Source organism: Zea mays, chromosome 8, assembly GCF_902167145.1.
Source record: "Zea mays cultivar B73 chromosome 8, Zm-B73-REFERENCE-NAM-5.0, whole genome shotgun sequence".
NCBI classification, from domain to species: domain Eukaryota; kingdom Viridiplantae; phylum Streptophyta; class Magnoliopsida; order Poales; family Poaceae; genus Zea; species Zea mays.
Genome location: NC_050103.1, coordinates 86,326,051 through 86,336,669, shown reverse-complemented (window position 1 = coordinate 86,336,669; position 10,619 = coordinate 86,326,051). Strand labels below are relative to the sequence as shown.

Below are 10,619 nucleotides of genomic sequence, written 5' to 3'. Positions count from 1 at the left end.
GGAAATATGTTCGCCGCTGGAGGGGGGCCTCGGGCGAGACGGAAATCCTCCGGGGTCGGCTGCCCTTGTCCGAGGCTAGGCTCGGGCGAGGCGTGATCGAGTCCTTCGAATGGACTGATCCCTGACTTAATCGCGCCCATCAGGCCTTTGCAGCTTTATGCTGATGGGGGTTACCAGCTGAGAATTAGGAGCCTTGAGGGTACCCCTAATTATGGTCCCCGACACATAGTCATCCCATTTTGTGCTCTCGAGGTTGTGCACTTGGTTGACCATTGTCTTGAGCCGGTTGTACATGGCTTGCGGCTCTTCCCCTTTGTTGAGGACGAATCGATCGAGTTCTCCCTCGATCGTTTCGCGCTTGGTGATCTTGGTCACCTCGTCCCCTTCGTGTGCGGTTTTGAGGACGTCCCAAATCTCTTTGGCATTCTTCAATCCTTGCACCTTATTATACTCTTCTCGACACAAGGAGGTGAGGAGTATAGAAGTTGCTTGGGAGTTGAAGTGCCTAATTTGGGCGGCCTCGTCCGAGTCATAGTCCTCGTCCCCCACCTGTGGTGCCTGCGCTCCAAATTCAACAATGTCCCATATGCTTTCGTGGAGTGAGGTTAGATGATGCCTCATTTTATCACTCCACATACAATAATCTTCACCATCAAAATATGGTGACTTGCCTAAGGGAACGGAAAGTAGAGGAGCGCACTTAGAAATACGAGGATAGCGTAGGGGCATCTTACTATACTTCTTGTGCTCATCACTACAGGAAACTGGTTAAAGAACGTGGGTGAAAAATCGTCGAACATAATGTAATAAGCCGTCGAACTTACCGTAAGAACGTGGGTTTACCGACGAATATAGCCAACGTCGATTTTTGGACGAACTTAAAGAAGTAAGTTCGACGGCCCCCACGTTCTTAAGGTTAAGAACGTGAGTACCGTCGAACTTAACATTAAGAACGTGGGTACCGTCGAACTTAACATTAAGAACGTGGGTTTTTAAGTTCGACGGGGCCGTCGAATTTTTTCCCATAAGTTCGACGGCACCCACGTTCTTACATTTAAGTTCGACGGGGCCACGTGGTCGTCGAACTTATGGGTCCTGCATGGGTCGGCGAGGGCTGCCCATTAAGTTCGACGGTACCCACGTTCTTAACCTTAAAAACGTGGGTACCCACGTTCTTAACCCTTTTCCAGAAAAAAATAAAAAATACAGAAATTAAAAATTAGACACACATAATATCACATGCAACACAGAATATCACATACAATACAGATTTCAAACACATTGATATATGTTCATATCACAAATTCACACAAGTCCAAATATATAAGTTCACAAATTCACATAAGTCCAAATACATAAGTTCACAAATTCACACAAGTTCACATCCATAGTTCACATTTTTAGTTCACAAGTTCAAACATTAGCTCTATCGCTCTTGATTAGGACATCGGATTGTTGTTCGAAAGCTCATTCAAATTCCCAGACTTGGTGACTTGCTTAGCACTGTCCATTACATGTCGCAATGTAAGCTGAAAGGAAAAGCTAATTAGTTACTAGTTTTGTAAACTGAAGTCCTAGTCTAAGGGGCTGGAAAAATAACTAAAACATTTGGTCGGACTGAAGATTCAATAGTTGACAGGATGTACTAAACTAAATCAGCTTGCCATTTGTGTTTAGGAAAGAAATACTGAATCTTGCCTGAAATTTTTTGCCGTTCTCTTGAGCTCCTCAAATGTGAACGCTATCAAAGGGTTGCAAGCTGTATCCTTTTCTCAGCGCCTCCACCTCTTTCGGGTTGGATGGTAGCTGGCAATCCTCCTTTTCAGTTTTCTCCGAGGGGCTCTGAATTTTGGGAGAAAACAAATAGACAAGTCAAGTATGGGAACTGAAATACAGGGTGCAGATTATTCAGAAACTTCGTAAAATAAGTTACCAAAAGATGAACAAGAATTTCATACAGAAGAACAAAAGTATCTGATCATTACATGGAATAATCATAAAATCAACTGTCAAGGTTAGGGAAAAAAGAATCATTGGGTTGGATACGATTGAACATTAGGACTGATTTTTTGTGAAGAAAATATTCAGTACTGAAATAGCCGTAATTGGACTAAACAAGGGCAGGGACATGGTCCCTGATTCTGTCAAGACGAGAGAACACACGCATAGCAGCAGTTTCGTTAATGCCTAAATTGAGGGGATCAAACAAATATATGAAACTTCTGTATACTATAGTTGCAGTTACATCATCACAGAGATCAAACCAAAGATATAAATAGTAGTACCTGCTTTGGTTGCATTGGAAGAAACCCTGTTAAAGTATGGATTCCCCTTAAACCAGCAATTACCCATAGTGCATGACTCCTAAAGAAGAAACTCTGTCTGGCGCTGTGTCTCACCAAGAACACTAAGAACAGAAAAGGAGGCAAAAGAGTGCTTGTAGTAAGCTGATGGGTTGATGGTTTGCTTATTTAGCAACGGATGAGCACAAAAAAACAACGATACCAATATATAATCCCAGCCCTATCAATCGCTCTCAGGAACCGAACCAAGAATAGGTCGTCCTAAAGATCAGCCCTAGCTGTCAGCATGAAACCAAGGAAGAAGCTCCGTTATTCCTCCCGCAACTGCATAGATTATCTGCACAAACATATCAACAGCTCAGGTGTTGAAGGGTCAACGCATAATTATTGCAAGTCAAAATTTCACAGTGATTAGATATTTGGGAGTGAGCAGGTCAATCGGGCAATCAACTAGTAGCATGTGTACTAAAAATTATCTGGCAGCAAACACTTGTGATGGAAATCAACTCCTTGTTCCTCATGCTTTTCTAACATAGGAATATGACATACCATCAACATAAGAGCAACCCAAACTTGAGTACCATGCTGCTTCTTGAAAAAATAAGTTTCCCCAGAAGCAGTCAGGACATTGGCGACATTCTTCAATATAGTCAGCATGGCAACATTAATGTACTTCAAACTGAAAAGTAAAGAAAATATTTAGGAATAAAGTGATAAGTTTATAAAAGGCTTCCAATTTCAGTCCGAACATCCTTGCTACAAGTACAAGGTTGAGTGAGAAACTGAGAATCGTTCACAACTAATATGGAAAATATTAATAGAAAATGTTCAACAAAACGACCAAAAAAATTCAGGTTCATCTTTGTACAAGGCACTAAATGACCCTAAATAGAGCAGATTCATGAAACAAGCAACACAATTTTAAAAATTTAAAATCAAATAGCTGTCAGCCAAATTAAATTCATCGGTATTTTTTAAAAAGAGAAATAGCCTAACCATTTTAACCCATAATATATCAAACTTCAATACTGATTCTCAAAACCATCATTAGTACTTATGTAATCTGTATTTGTAGACTGGAAGGTGAGAAAATACTAGATTTGCATTCATGTTCATTATCCCGAAGAGAGTAAACTTAAGCACATTATGAGTCTAAAATGGAAAAGACAAAATGTCTCCTGAAGAAATTAATCATATTTAACCGCTAGAAAAGAAGCTAGGAAGAACTTCTCTACTTGATACACCAAACTGATGCTGAAGTACATACCTAAACATGCTTGTGATCAGCATTCCAACAAAGATGATATTCACAGGCAACCAAACTTTGATTAAATTCCATGTCAATGGTTTAGTTGGAACAGCACCGGACAGGGATAGTGTAGAAACTATGGTCACTGATACAATGTTCTGCAGTAACCGAACATGGAAACAATGCTTTAAAGAAGGAAGACAACTGCATTGCATGAAAATTTCGAAAGTAAATAGTCAGCACTAGTAGTATGTCTGGTAAAGCATCAAAAATACTGGAGCACTCAAACCATAGCTAGATAGAACAAATTTGTTGACTAAGATCATGTTGCATGATGATATGCAGTAAGCCAGACCAGATAAGAGAGCCTGATTCTGAATCTTTGGGAGCCTGAGTGACTGTGCAGAACTCTCCCTTTTTTGAGGCCTTACCATCTTCCAAGTCATTGTCATCAACACAGAAGGACCTTGTCGATGATCTGGAGAACATGAAACTCGATTATTATCCAGAAAAACATAGCAGATGGTGTTAGCTTGAAGAGCAGTTGCTGCGGAGGCATTTCATTACATAGACATGATAATGTTTGTGAATGTCTTTTTTCAGTTATAACTATCTGTGGAGACATTTTCATTCAGATAGAGAAGATCAGTGTTTATGGAGTTATTGTAAGTTTCTAAGTTTTAACTAATTATCTATGGTGAGGTAAATAGTGAAATTCTATGGGAAAGAAAAAAGAACAAAGCACACCAATCAAGGGTCGCTTACATGCATATTTCCGATTTCTCTCCTCACAGGACTTGCAAGTGCAGTGAACCCCGCATTCTGATTTCGAAAGAGACCCTTTTCACCATTCGTGCGAGGGCTACTTACACTACCTGGTACATTTCTCATAAGATAGGCCTCAGAATCTGCAGGAACGTCTAAGTGAAGGACTCTACAAGACAAAAGAGAATGCTTGTAAGTTTAATTGGAGTTGTTTGCAAGAAGCCACCATCATCACACAATGTTGTGTTAACATCAGCCATATTAGCTATGCTATCAAACCAAATTCGAACATAAGGATCAAGCAAAAGAATGAAACAGCAGGCTATGGTCCCAGAAATTATCTATATGCATCAACAGTTCAACACTGAATCACCAAGCTATTTCTAAAATTGGGTTATTTACACAAAGGAGCAGCGCGAGTGGCCAGGCGGTGTGGGGCTGTCGAGCAGGCGGCGCTGGCTGGCGGCGCGGCGCAGCGTGCGGGATGGCGCAGCGAGCGGGGTAGCGGCGCGAGCTGGGTGGCGCGCGAGCGGGGTGGTGGCGCGGCGCAGCGCGCTGGGTGGCGGCGGCCGGGCGCGCAGTGTGCTCGTGCTGGCGGCCGGCGGCGGGTGCGAGCACTGGTGGGAAGCAGGAAAGGAGATAGGAAGAGAGACGCGCCGGGTTAGGGATTTAGGTTGGGTTAAGTTCGACGGTGTCCACGCGGCCCACGTATTTAATTTAAGAACGTGGGTACCCACGTTCCTAAAAGGTTAAGTTCGACGGTTTGGGCTAGGGCCCACAAACTTAATGTAAGAACGTGGGTACCCACGTTCTTAAATAAACCCATGAACTTAATTAATATAAGAACGTCGGTACCCACGTTCTTAACAAAACCCACGAACATTTATCAGTTTCTTGTAGTGCATGGCACTTAGAAGTAGTGGACGACTCGGTGCCGGATGTGGAGGGTGTTGAAGAGTCGGTCTCGTAGTAGACCACCTTCTTCATCTTCTTTTTCTTCTTGTCACCCCCCTATGTTACTTAATGGAGGAAGAGGATTCCTCCTTGTACTTGTTGTCGGACTCCCTTGACGGAGTCCTTCCCGAGCCCGTGGCCTTGTCGCCGGTTACGGTCTCCCTCTTGGCGTGATCTCCAGACATCACTTCGAGTTTGTTAGACTCTTAATGAAGCACTGGCTCCGATACCAATTGAAAGTCGCCTAGAGGGGGTGAATAAAAACCTGAAATTTATAAACTTAAACTTGCACTAAGGCCGGGGTTAGCGTTAGAATTAAATTCAAGTGTGGAAGATTGTTTCTCTTGCTAAAAGTTGCTCAATTGATGCGGATGACATTTGGGAGGAAACTCAAAACAATACTAGCAAGGAAACTTTTAGAGAGAGGAAAGAGGGTAAATAAATCAAATGGAAATTAACACGAGTGAACATGATGATTTGTTTAACGAGGTTCGGTTCCAAAGAACTAGTCCCCGTTGAGGAAGCCACAAAGGTCGGGTCTATTCCAACCCTTTCCCTCTCTCAAACAGTCACTTAGACCGGATGAGCCTTCTCCTTAATCAATCGGGTCACTAAGACCCCGCAAGGACCACCACACTCTTAGGTGTCTCTTGCTAGCTTTACAAAGCACTTAATATTAAGAATGGGAAGGAGAGAAGGCAATCCAAGCAACAAGAGCATAAATTAACACAAAAACTCTCTCTCTCTCTCTCTCAAGTCACTAAGTGGTTGAGTTGATTTTGGGACTTGGAGAGGATTTGATCTTTGTAATTGTGTCTTGGAGTGAATGCTATTGCTCTTGTATTGAATGAGGATCTCAGAAAACTTGGATGCTTTGAATGGAGGTGGTTGGTGTATTTATAGCCTCCAACCACTTCCTAGCTGTTGACTGACTTTGCTGTCGATGGGCGCACCGGACAGTCCGGTGGTGCACCGGACAATCACTGTTCACTGTCCGGTGTGCGCCACGTCAGCGTGCTCGTTGGTGTTTGGAGCTATTGACCGTTGGAACCCTTTGTCCTTTTGCTGCACCGGACAATCTAGGGCCACACCGAACATGTCCGGTGACCTCTGACTTCTGCTCTCTGACTTCTGCACGGCACTGTTCATCATTGTTCCCTTTTGCAGTCGACTATTAGCGCCAGTTAGCAGTTGCTCCGCTGGCTCACCGGACATGTCCGGTGCACACCGGACAGTCCGGTGAATTATAACGGACTGCGCTAAGAGAATTCCCGAGAGTGGCATGTTCGTTTGGTCGAGGGCCTGGTGCACCGGACAGTGTCCGGTGCGCCACTTGGCAGCACACTCTCATGTCTTGCTCCAATTTCCGATTGTGTCCCCAACATAATTTCTTTCTTGGTTTGTGTTGAACCTTATGCACCTGAGATAAATGATATCTAGACAAACTAGTTAGTCCAAGTGGTTTGTGTTGGACGTTAACCACCAAAATCGATTATAGGAAATGATTAAGACCATTTCCCTTTCAACAAGAGAGCTCGAAGGATACTTCCAATCCTCAGCATAATGTTGAACTTCAGCAATTTGTTTAGAAGTCAGCTTTCCACCTGAAGCATGGCGAATAATATATTCGCGGGGCGCGGGTAGCACTTCTTCGGGCACTAACGAAGTCTTTTCCTCTATCGAACCTTCAGCCTTAGAAGCTTCGATTTTCTCTTGGTCTTTTTCCTTGGCAACATTTTCAATGACATGTGCGCTAAGAGGACTTTCGGTAATCTTCAGTGCTGCGGGCGAAGCCATCTTTGCAGGTTTCAGAACAGCCTTTAGAACATTGGCCATTCTTTTACCCTTTCGAGGGGTCCCTGTTGCAGTAGTTGTTAGCTTCGGCTGTTCCTACACACTGCTCGACACCTTCGGCTCCATGCTAGCCAGGGGTACTTCATCCCAAATTGGAATTTCAGTTACTCCCTCCTCTTCGACTTTTTCTATTTCCTATATTAAAAATTCAAAATAAAATAAACATCTTAATAAAAATTAAGCCAGTCAGAGTAAAAATCAAGGTATGTTACCTTCAAAATAAATGAAGAGTCATCCTTTGGAGACAAAGCCTTCGTCACATCCGCCACGGTGGCTTAGATTGCAGGTATTACTGCCACCCTTTCAATATAGTATGATTTCAGCCGATTTGCCAGAATCTTCACTCTTTTCTGCTTCGGAGCACTTGAAGGAGATTTTAGAGCACTTTTCCTCTTTTTACCTTTCCCTCGGGCAGGGAAACAGTAGTCAGGGTAGATAAAAACCAATAACATCAAACACCATGTTTAACCTTCTCTTTTCTTGGGCACCAAATGTAGTATTCATAGCTTCGTTTTCAGCCTTCGTATAAGCTCCCAACATTTCATCACAAGTTACCTCAATAGCTTGAAGCCATTTGTCATCAGGTTCATCAAACTGATTTCTATATCGATATGTATATTTCAGATATACCAAACCACCTTCTCGGCACTCTGGCTTGACCCGTCTTCAATCTCCTTCGACATTTCCCATTCATTGACAAGGGGCCAAACTTTGAAAGCTATATGCTCCTAGACCAAATCTCTGCTGCAAATGTAACTGCACACAACATTAAATGCTACCAAGCAGGCTTGGGCCTCTTCTGTCTTTACAATAGCTAGCCTTTTTATGCCGAAGTAAGATCGGATAGACCACTGAATTATACCCTTAATGTCCTCCCTCTTGTCCAAGTCATTCTAGACATAGAACCATTGCTTCATCCACGAGTTGGGCCATTTATGTCGAAAAGTTGGAACAAGATAGCTGGCATCTGACCGATATACGAAGGTGTAGCAACCAAAGTTGTTATGATATTGCTCTTTTTCGGTAGCTTTTCTTTGATAAAATGGCTTGTGGATGTTGCAGAAATAGTTAGCATTTGGCTCCAAACCCTGACTCCTTACTGCCTAGATAAAAATCCCAACCTTAATGAGAGCTTCGGGAGTAAGCTGATGAAGGTATATTTCGAACCTTTTTAGAACCTCGACCAACATTGTGTGAAGGGGAAACAACCCAGCCTTCAAAGAGCTTTGGTAAATAACTACTGTCTTTTTTCAGGAAGAGGAACAGTGCTCTCCCCACCAGGCCTCACTATGGAAACATTGTGAAAATATTTACCTTTCATGGCTTCATTATGACCTCTCTTCACAGTTGATTTCCCAAAGTTAACATGGCTTAGTTTCCAGGGTCGCTCTTCGACATCATCAGCATCACTCTCGAAATCAAAACCCTCGCTATCCTCGGAATCATCCAACAATCTGGCCAATATGTCATCAGTAATCGTGTTACTCTTCTCCATGGCCTCGTAAAACCCGGCAAGCACAAGCTCCTCACTCTTGCTCCTCTCGGCCATCTTAGCCAAAACTAAAAACAATCGAAGCTAAAACAAGTGTAGCTCTCAGTGACAACCTTTGGCTCAAAGAAACAAAACAGCTGAATGGCACGATAAAAATTTTACGGTTGTGGCGGAACTGCCCGAATTATTCCAACTTAAGTGCCCAAGTCCCGCCTTAGAGGCTAGACCACACTTAAATGGGAATAACCCGTCAATCCCTCGGATCTAGTCCGACACGGCCACTGACAGGATCAAGTACCACAATCTCACTCGAAGGTGAGTCACAGAGCAAATACAATAAAGCATAAAACCATACATGTCAGAGTATTAAATTATTACATCACCATCATCATCATCGGAGTTTTGCAAAAGTAACCATCATTGTTCGAAGTGCAGTGGAATAAAACTAACGGTGATTGAACAGAGAGATGGGAAAGCCTGTCCCATCACTCCTCATGCTCCTCCTCAGCCGAGGCAGGGTCCCACTCAACAGTCCAACCCGGTGGCAAGGTGGACGGCCAAGTTATCCCAGCAACCATCTCCTCCAGAGAACCTGTAAAAAATTATGCCACAAGCAAGGCTGAGTATACTAATACTCAGCTAGACTTACCCGGTGTGAGGAGTCTACTCCTCTACCTCTAGACATGCAGCTGTTTGGCTGTGGGGTTTGGTTGCCAAAAGCACTAGCTGAGTTTCTAAATCAAGATTTTAACTTAGTCAAAGTTAAGTGTGACTCTCTTAAGGCTAAAAGTGGACTATCTACTCATACATGGTAGCAAGCATTATTAGCAATCAACATCTTATCTCAACTCATCATACTTCCACTTATTACTCAATGCAGTACAATGGATCAAGCAGTCTCATTAGCTGCGAGAAGCAGACGATTCGAATCGAGTTTTTATCCTTGCAAGGTAAACCTAAACACACGACATGTAGGGGCACTCCGTCCCCACACACATCAACCGTCCCCATCGATTCCCTGGCAACAGAAAGGGGCTCACCGCCTTGGCGTACAATGCCTCACTGACCCCGACTGGCCGTCGTGCAGTGACCGCACTTGTACCCACCATAACCGGAATGGGAGACCTCGTCTCAGGTCGCGTGAGGAGGGCAATCTGCGGGCAGGTTCACTCAGGTACTAGGCTTACCGATTTACCATATTTCTCGGTATGTGTTTAGTACGTTCAAACGCTTGACACAGATATCCGCACGTTAATCCTTATTCCATTTTCCATCTCGTGAACAACCAATCCCCATGGATTGTTGTCCACCAACTAGTATCATGACAGTGTAAAAGTGGGTACAATCAATTTCCTGATCTCGCGCGAGTGCTAGAAAAATCACTCGTCTTCTACCGAGATCCTAATTAAATAAAGCAACTACTCGACCTGTCATACTAGTATTCATCTCAAAAGGATTCCTGAGATCATGCAACTAGGGTTTCAAACAATTCCTACACCTAAGTGCACAATCAATCCTACAATCATTAAGTGAAGTAAAATAGCATAAATAACAGGTTATGCATAAAACCGGGGCTTGCCTTCCAAAGCAGTGGCAGACAGGTCCTCTGGTGCAGACTCTGGTGCTGGATCGGGGGCTACCTCCTGAGCAGCTCCTTGCTCCGGCACGAGGATGTACTCTCCGTCAGCAAGATTACAGTCTATCGAAATGCAATGAACATGTATGTCATGATTATGCAAGATTTAAGAACATTACTAAAGAAACTAAGTTAAGAATTAACTTAGGGTTTCCTGGTTCTGCGGGGCTTCTAGTGGTATACATAGACATAGACTTATTACCTTTTAAGCTTAGGTTTTCTTTTAGGATAACATAGTGGATTTGTATTGTCTTTATAGATTTCAGTGGACCATGCTTACAAGGGTTTTTGGATGGCATTAATTTCCATTATTCCTTTTCCTTTCTTTAATTTCTATTTAGGGTTTCTAGTGTAGGTTTGAACTAC

General features: G+C 43.2%; 1 pseudogene; it reads right to left on the bottom strand.

The window, feature by feature from the left end:
* Positions 1-1,439: 1,439 nt before the first annotated feature.
* LOC109941812 (uncharacterized) lies at positions 1,440-8,674 on the bottom strand (annotated as a pseudogene).
* Between the last annotated feature and the right edge of the window lie 1,945 nt (positions 8,675-10,619).